Raw genomic sequence first — 7259 nt, forward strand, 5'->3', positions numbered from 1 at the left:
ATCAGTGCCCCTCTGAATATCAGCCTTAGTAAGCCATCCTATTTCTACGCTCATCTGGTCAATCCGTCTGACAAGATGCTCATATGATTTTTGAGGCTCAGTAGTCTGTGCTTGTTCATCTTCAGCCTATCCCCATGGTACTCTACTAGAGCCAACTCTACTGCTACCTCCCCCTGTGGTATCTCTTACTCTAATTTGAATCAAGGTAGAAGAATCGATCACATGATCAGGCAGTGTGAAGTGGGCCTTCATTAAATCAACTTTGTTATATTTTAGCAATTTAGTGATGAGCATCCCGTAGGGAAAACCTCCTTTTCCCTTCTTAACTGCTTCATCTATGAATCCTAAAATAATGGTACCGAGGTTCAATAGAATCTTTTTAATAATGCAGTGAGTTAAGAATGCTTCAAATGGCTTGACTGCATCAAGATTGCCAGCTCTTGGAGTACAATTGTGAACCACAATTTTATTGATTATTCTGTCCTGATGATTCATTTGATTAGACATGATATTCAATTTTTCACCTGTAGGGGGAAAAGATCGTAAAGTTTCGTAAACATCCTTCCTTGTGAAGTGATGGTTCTCCATGTCATCTTTTTTCCAAATGAAGATTCTCTTTCCTTTATTAGGGACATCAAAGATATTACGAATTTCCACAACATTCAACACAAGTTGTGATTTGTAGTAGCTATTCATCACTGCTCCTCCAAGTGATATTAAAAGATTTGCATAAAAGGGCTTTACAAGCTTGGGGAATATCAAAGAGTTAGATTCTAGAAATGTTACCCATCCTTGTGCCGAAAAGAGATTGAAGAGGTCAAACTCAATAAGGTCAGTAATCTCGACTTTCCTTCCCGAGATGATCGGCCTATATTTGATGAGCTTGTACCTTCCTTGTGCTTGTTGATTGACGAAGTGTTCATTGGGAACTTCCTGTCACGCCCCCAACCCGGGAACCCTCGGGGCACGTGACAGGCGCCACACACTTACTAAGCGAACCCGGCAAGTGTGCAAGGCCTCCGAATATACAAAGATTCAGAGCAGCATGGTAAAAACATAATATCCACAAATAACTAGAAGACAATGAAATAAAAGAAACTTTCTTTCATTTATACAAGCCGCTCAGGGTCTCTTTACATATATACATAGCAATAAAACCAAAATGCATTGCCATACTCACTCTAGTATAGCCACGTTCTCTCGAACTCAACCTCGGTACACTGCATCGGAATAGACGGTTCGAACATAAGAAATGCCTCGGAGTCTGAAGTGTGCAACATCATGCACATTAGCATAGGGCTAGTAAGTAATATAGTAATCTAGCAGTATATCACTAACTGCTACTGATCAGGATATCATATATAGTATTATAGCATTTTCCAGTTGATGTCAAAGTAGACTGAATATAAATTGTTTATCTTGACAGAAATATATCTAAGTCATGCTCATTCTCAATTTCAGAGCCAAGTTCAAGTACAAATTCAAGTGTAATTTCAAATTCAAACTCAGATGATGATTCAGATTAAAAATGAATATGATGTCCAGATACACCACTGGTGGGACCATGCTATAATGTCCAGATACACCACTGGCGGGACCATATGTCCAGATACACCACTGGGGGACCATGTCCAGATACACCACTGGGGGGACCATGTTTATGATGTGCAGATGCAGTGTTTCAGATTTAATGTATGTCCAACAACCATACAAGAACGGATCTAAACAAATTGAATAATAATTATACAGATGGCCAAATATTCTAAAATTATCCAGTAAGAAGAATAGTGAAACAAACCAAAAGCATTGAAATGAGGAAAATATATACATATATAAACCAATGTATGTACACCCTTATATAATTATGCATACCTATATATATAATATTAATTCTTCTTATTCACATCACACATCTTTTACGTTCGTGGTTTGCATAACAAGTAATTAATACTGACAGGTACCATATCACTTACTGGGAATCACTTTATCCTTGCCCTTTTGCTTTCGCTTTCTCTCCTCTTTCTCTTTTTCTTCTTCAAATCAATTTTATGAAATTTCTTCTCTATTTCCACTTTATTGAAATCAAACTTTGATTTCAAATACTTCCAGACCATAAATCAAATTATATGTATTTCTCCATCATTTTGCACGAATTTCTCTTCATTTTTTTCATCATTAAAATGGATTAATAAGAGTAATATTGATTTGTAAGCTTGCATGAGAGAGATATGGCACTTGGATTTCCAAGTGTCACTCTCCTCTCTCTCCCAGCCATGCTAACATTTAATACCCAAAGTGTCCTTGAACATTACACTTAACCTATTAGTAATTACTCTTGTATCCCCTAGTATAGTTACCAAAATACCCCCATAACTTTAAATAATTAAACAACTCAAATAATAAACACTAATCTTACTTAATCACTCAATCATTCTTCTTCTCTAAGTCACTTAGGATTAATGTTAAACCCAAAACTTGGTCCTTTCATTCTTCCCACCTTACAAAAAAAATTTTTCGTCCTCGAAATTTTTAAAGAAATATACAACAAGATAAGAGTTAAATATCAAAACAAATGTCAAATATCTACATAAAAGTTATATGTACATAATTATTCAAAACAAAAACGGATAGCATTCTCGCATATCCTCCTCACGCTCACATGTAGCCTCATCAATCGAGTGATGTTGCCACTTGACTTTAACATACGAAATCGAACGGCTACGGAGAATCTGCTCTTTTCGAGCAACAATACACTCTGGCACCTCCTCGTAAGATAGGTCAGCTGCAAACTCTAGTGGCTCCAGTTCGATCACACTACTCGAGTCAAAGAGACACTTCTTAAGCATTGAGACATGGAAAACATCGTGGACTGCGGATAATGCTGGTGGCAATGCCAACCTGTAAGCTACCTCGTCCACTTTGTCCAGTATTTCAAAGGGACCCACATATCGCGGACTTAGTTTTCCACGAACACCAAAGCTCATCTTACCCCTCATCGGAGACACTTTCAAATAAACGGTATCACCTACCTGAAATTGTAAGTCACATCTTCTAACATCAGCATAACTCTTATGTCTGCTCTGTGCCACTCATAACTCTTCTGTCTGCTCTGAAATTTGATTAAGATAGTTTATAGAAACCCTTCCTAGGAATTTCTTAAGATAAGGCTTGTTAGCCCAAAAGTTCTCATGGGTTCATTCAATCACCTTATTTTGATGATTAACAAACTCAAATTGATTAGTCGTTTATGGACTAATTGTTTACCTTGAGTGTTGTGCTATGGACAGAAAATTTATAGGTTAATCCATGATAGCACCAACACACACAGATGGCCTTTACTTGAAGATGAACCAACCAATGGACAAATGAGCTAAAGCACACTTGGACAAAACACACCCTGGAGGATCAACCAAGGAGAAGCTCAACATCATCCACATCAAGCATTGAACATAGAGAGAAGATCATAGAGGCCAAAAGGATCAAGAACCAATGCAAAGGACTAAGGAGCTTGTACCACAACTGGAGAAGTCAAAGCAAAGCTCACCTTTGAAGATCCCAAAGCAAGCCAATCACCTCATTGAAGATCAAATGAAGATTAGCTCAAGAGAAGTTCAAGAGAGTACTTAGAATGGTAGTATGTATCATCTTTCTCTCTTGTGTTTTCTCTTGATCAAGGCACATCTTAAAACCCCTTACAAATATGTTTTTCAAAGAGACTAACACACACTTTAAAGACTTAAATGGATAAGTGAATGGCCATGGTGGTGTACCAACATGTTGGGACCCATATGGCATTCAACACAACATTGAACAAAACAGAGTTCCGAAGAAACAACCTGGACCAGCAACTAAATCCTATCAAAACTTGTTTAAAATATTTTCTAATATTTTTGAAAATATTTTTAACAGATAGCTCTCGTTTTTCTTAAGATAAGGCTTCTTGTAATTGTTACTTCCCTAAATTAATGATTCCCTATGGTGGGGAGTTCCATATTTTCTAGTCTTAGTTTTTTAATTTACACCCTAAAATTTGGATATTTACACTCATTTCTATTTAAGGATAAAAGGGTCTGAATTGCGCCCAAACCTTTTTTATAACTACATCCTATTTCAAATTAAATAATGTTGGAAACCTATGTAAAAGTTAATTCAAAGTGTGTAAAAGCACATGGGCCACTTTAGTAATGGAATCCAAATATTAGTGGAAATCGTCTCTTATGGAAAGGTAGAACAAGAAGTTAGGAAAATTGAAGAGATCCCTTTTTCAATATAAACGAACTGGCAAGAGATTATGAAAACACTCTGTAGGTATCTATTATAATATAGCAGGATGGGGGTTTCACTGTTAACGCTGACGTGGACAGCCCCCTATCCCGCCTCTGCATCTGACATTGTGGATCCCACCCGGAGGTGACCCACGAGGGTGTGTGCTTTTATGACAACGCCTTTGTTCATTGATTTTGAATATGATTGCTTTTCTCGAAAATTTGGGATGAAAATTCTAATTTATGAGAGAAGCCATGACCAGAGTCGCCACCTAGATTTGGGACCTATGACCCATGATTAACTCTGTAAATTTGGTCTACGATTCTGAGTTGGGTAAGTTACCTGATTACAAGAAGGGAAGGTGTTAGGCATCCTTCTTGCCCAACGAAAGTCGATCTTTACCTTTTTAAAAGAACTTTAATTATCTAAATTCTAACTAAAGGGGAGTAAATGTGCTTATTTTTATTGAGAGACCTAAATATTACTAATGATTTGGCCGTTCACAGTTTAGACTCAAGCGGGCCAGGAGTGCATCCTACATGCAACTACATGCCTATGTGCCTATGTGAGTGTTTTTTGATATTTTATGAGATTGATGATGCTTGATTTTAGTTGAGTTTGATTGATTGATTGAACATGAAGTGACATATGCTATATGAACCTAGATCTAATGCAAAGGACCTAAGTTGCCTTTTTAGCATCTTAGCAGAATTTGGATCTAAAAGTTCTATTAGGGAACCTAGAGTGCCACTTCTAAGTTTTCCAATCTGTAGAACATAGAGCTTAAGATTATGGAGGTTAAGATTTTGAATTAAAGTTTTGAATAGCTTGAGTTCTTTAGATTCTTAGGATCTTCGAATTCCCTAAAGTTCCAAATTTAAACAAATACAACTAAACATGCAACATGACTAATATACAAAGTAACAAAACAAGCAAAGCAAAACAACTAGCAAGATACCTAAACATGTGATTTCTAAGCATATGATTAGAACAATTAATAAAGAAATCTAAATGTGCAATTAACCATGCAACTAAAAAGAAACATCTAGCATGAAAAAAGGTAAAATGGAATGGAAGAGATGAAGGAGGGTGTGAGAAAGGAAAGAGGTAGAAGAAAGGTGCGACTGAACTTGAGGTGCCAAGTTGCCTACGTACCCCGTAGTGGGGATCAAGCCACACGTAGTTCCGTTGGGGTTTGAAATGAGAACTTGGATTGAAAATTCGGGTATGGATCTTGGAATTGGACACTTGGATTTGGATTTTGAGACTTCGGATTGGGTCGAGTTGGGTCAAGTTGGGTTAGGTACGGGTTGACTCAAGTTGAGTCAAGCTTCGAGTTGGGTTAGGCTCGAGCTGGGGTTAGGGGTGCGGCTTGGGGTGCGGCTTAGGCACTGGTAGGCAATCTTGGGTTTCAATCTTAGGTACTGGTAGGCGTCTTTTGGCACTGGATAGGCAATTCTGGGTGAGCGTCTTAGGCACTAGATAGGCAATGGTGGGAGTCTTAGGCACTGGATAGGTAGTTCTGGGTTTGGACATAGGCACTGGTGGACGTCTTCAGGCACTAGATAGGCAATTATGGGTGGGCGTCTTAGGCACTGAATAGGCAATTGTGGGTTTGAATCTTAGGCACTTGTAGGCGTCCTCAAGCACTGGATACGCAATTCTGGGCTAAGGTGGGGCATGGGTTAGGCACTGGATAGGCAACTCTAGGCTAAGGTGGGGCATGGGTTTGGCACTGGTTTGGTGGTGTCTAGGTACACGCACTAGGCTATGAGTATAAGGCATGAGTAGTAGGCCCGGGTATATTGGGCCTATGGGGAACTAAATTGTTAGGATCTATTGGTTATGGGTAGGGACTATGGAAAATGCATAAGATATGGCCAGGGTCAAAGGGGCAGAGTGCTACTAAGGTTGACCAAACAGTATATGGGCTTATTTTATAAAGCTAGGCGTGGGTTTGGTTTGCAAAACTAGGTGTGGGTTGGGGTGCTAATTGGGCTTGCCGAATAGGTATGGGTTTGGTGTTGATTGGGTATGGGGGTTTGGACATAGATATGCTGTTAAAAGTGGATTTGGCTTGTGTAGTGGGCTAGAGGCCAAAGGCCAATGGATTAGGTTTTGGTAATGGCCAAAGGCCCTTGGATTGCAACAGTTTTGGGTTTGGCTAACGATCAAAGGTTGGGTGGAATTTAGCACTATGGGTTGGCGAAAAGAAAACGAGGATTGAGGTGAGACAGAGATACAAATGAGTATGAACATAAATTCTAATCCTAGCATGATTTATAATATAACATGATCTTAGATCTACATTAGTTTTGCATTAAAAATAAAAGAAAAGGGAAAAAGAGATGAGAGATGTGCATTATACTAGTGTAAACCCTAACATGGAGATGTATGAACTAAGTTAGCATGAATTCTAATATATGAATTAACAAAAGCCTACCTATTCCGGAGTTTGAAGTCGATCCCCACTTTGATATTTGACTACAATGATTCCTTTGATGATGATTACCAAGATGATCCTTGAAGGGGAAGGGAGAGCGAGAGAGAGAGAGAGAGAGAGAGAGAGAGAGAGAGAGAGAGAGAGAGAGAGAGAGAGCTAAGAATTGTTGTGTGTCTTTTGTGGAGAGATTGGGAGGTATTTATAGAGGATGGGAGGCAAGAGTTGCTATCTTGAGAGGGTTGGAAAATGTAGGGTTGAGATTGATCAACTAAACTAGAAAGTAAAAGGATGGACAAGATTGAAACCAAAAAGATATCCTCTTCTTAATCTTGGAAACACTCAATAGATGGACAAGATTGAAACCAAAAAGATATCCTCTTCTTAATCTTGGAAACACTCAATAGAAAAGGAGAACGTCCATATTGGGCTTTCCATGCTAAATTTTAGAAGGTTGAGGTCCATTGGATTGAGGACAAGTGTCCTTTCGGGATTTAAGAAATTGATCAATTAGTTAGCTAGTGACACTTGTCCCACATCCTTTTTTGCTAAT

This window comes from Tasmannia lanceolata, unplaced genomic scaffold, assembly GCF_043159265.1.
Source record: "Tasmannia lanceolata isolate RefF3 unplaced genomic scaffold, GAP_Taslan_0.1 ptg000003l, whole genome shotgun sequence".
In the NCBI taxonomy this organism is placed as follows: domain Eukaryota; kingdom Viridiplantae; phylum Streptophyta; class Magnoliopsida; order Canellales; family Winteraceae; genus Tasmannia; species Tasmannia lanceolata.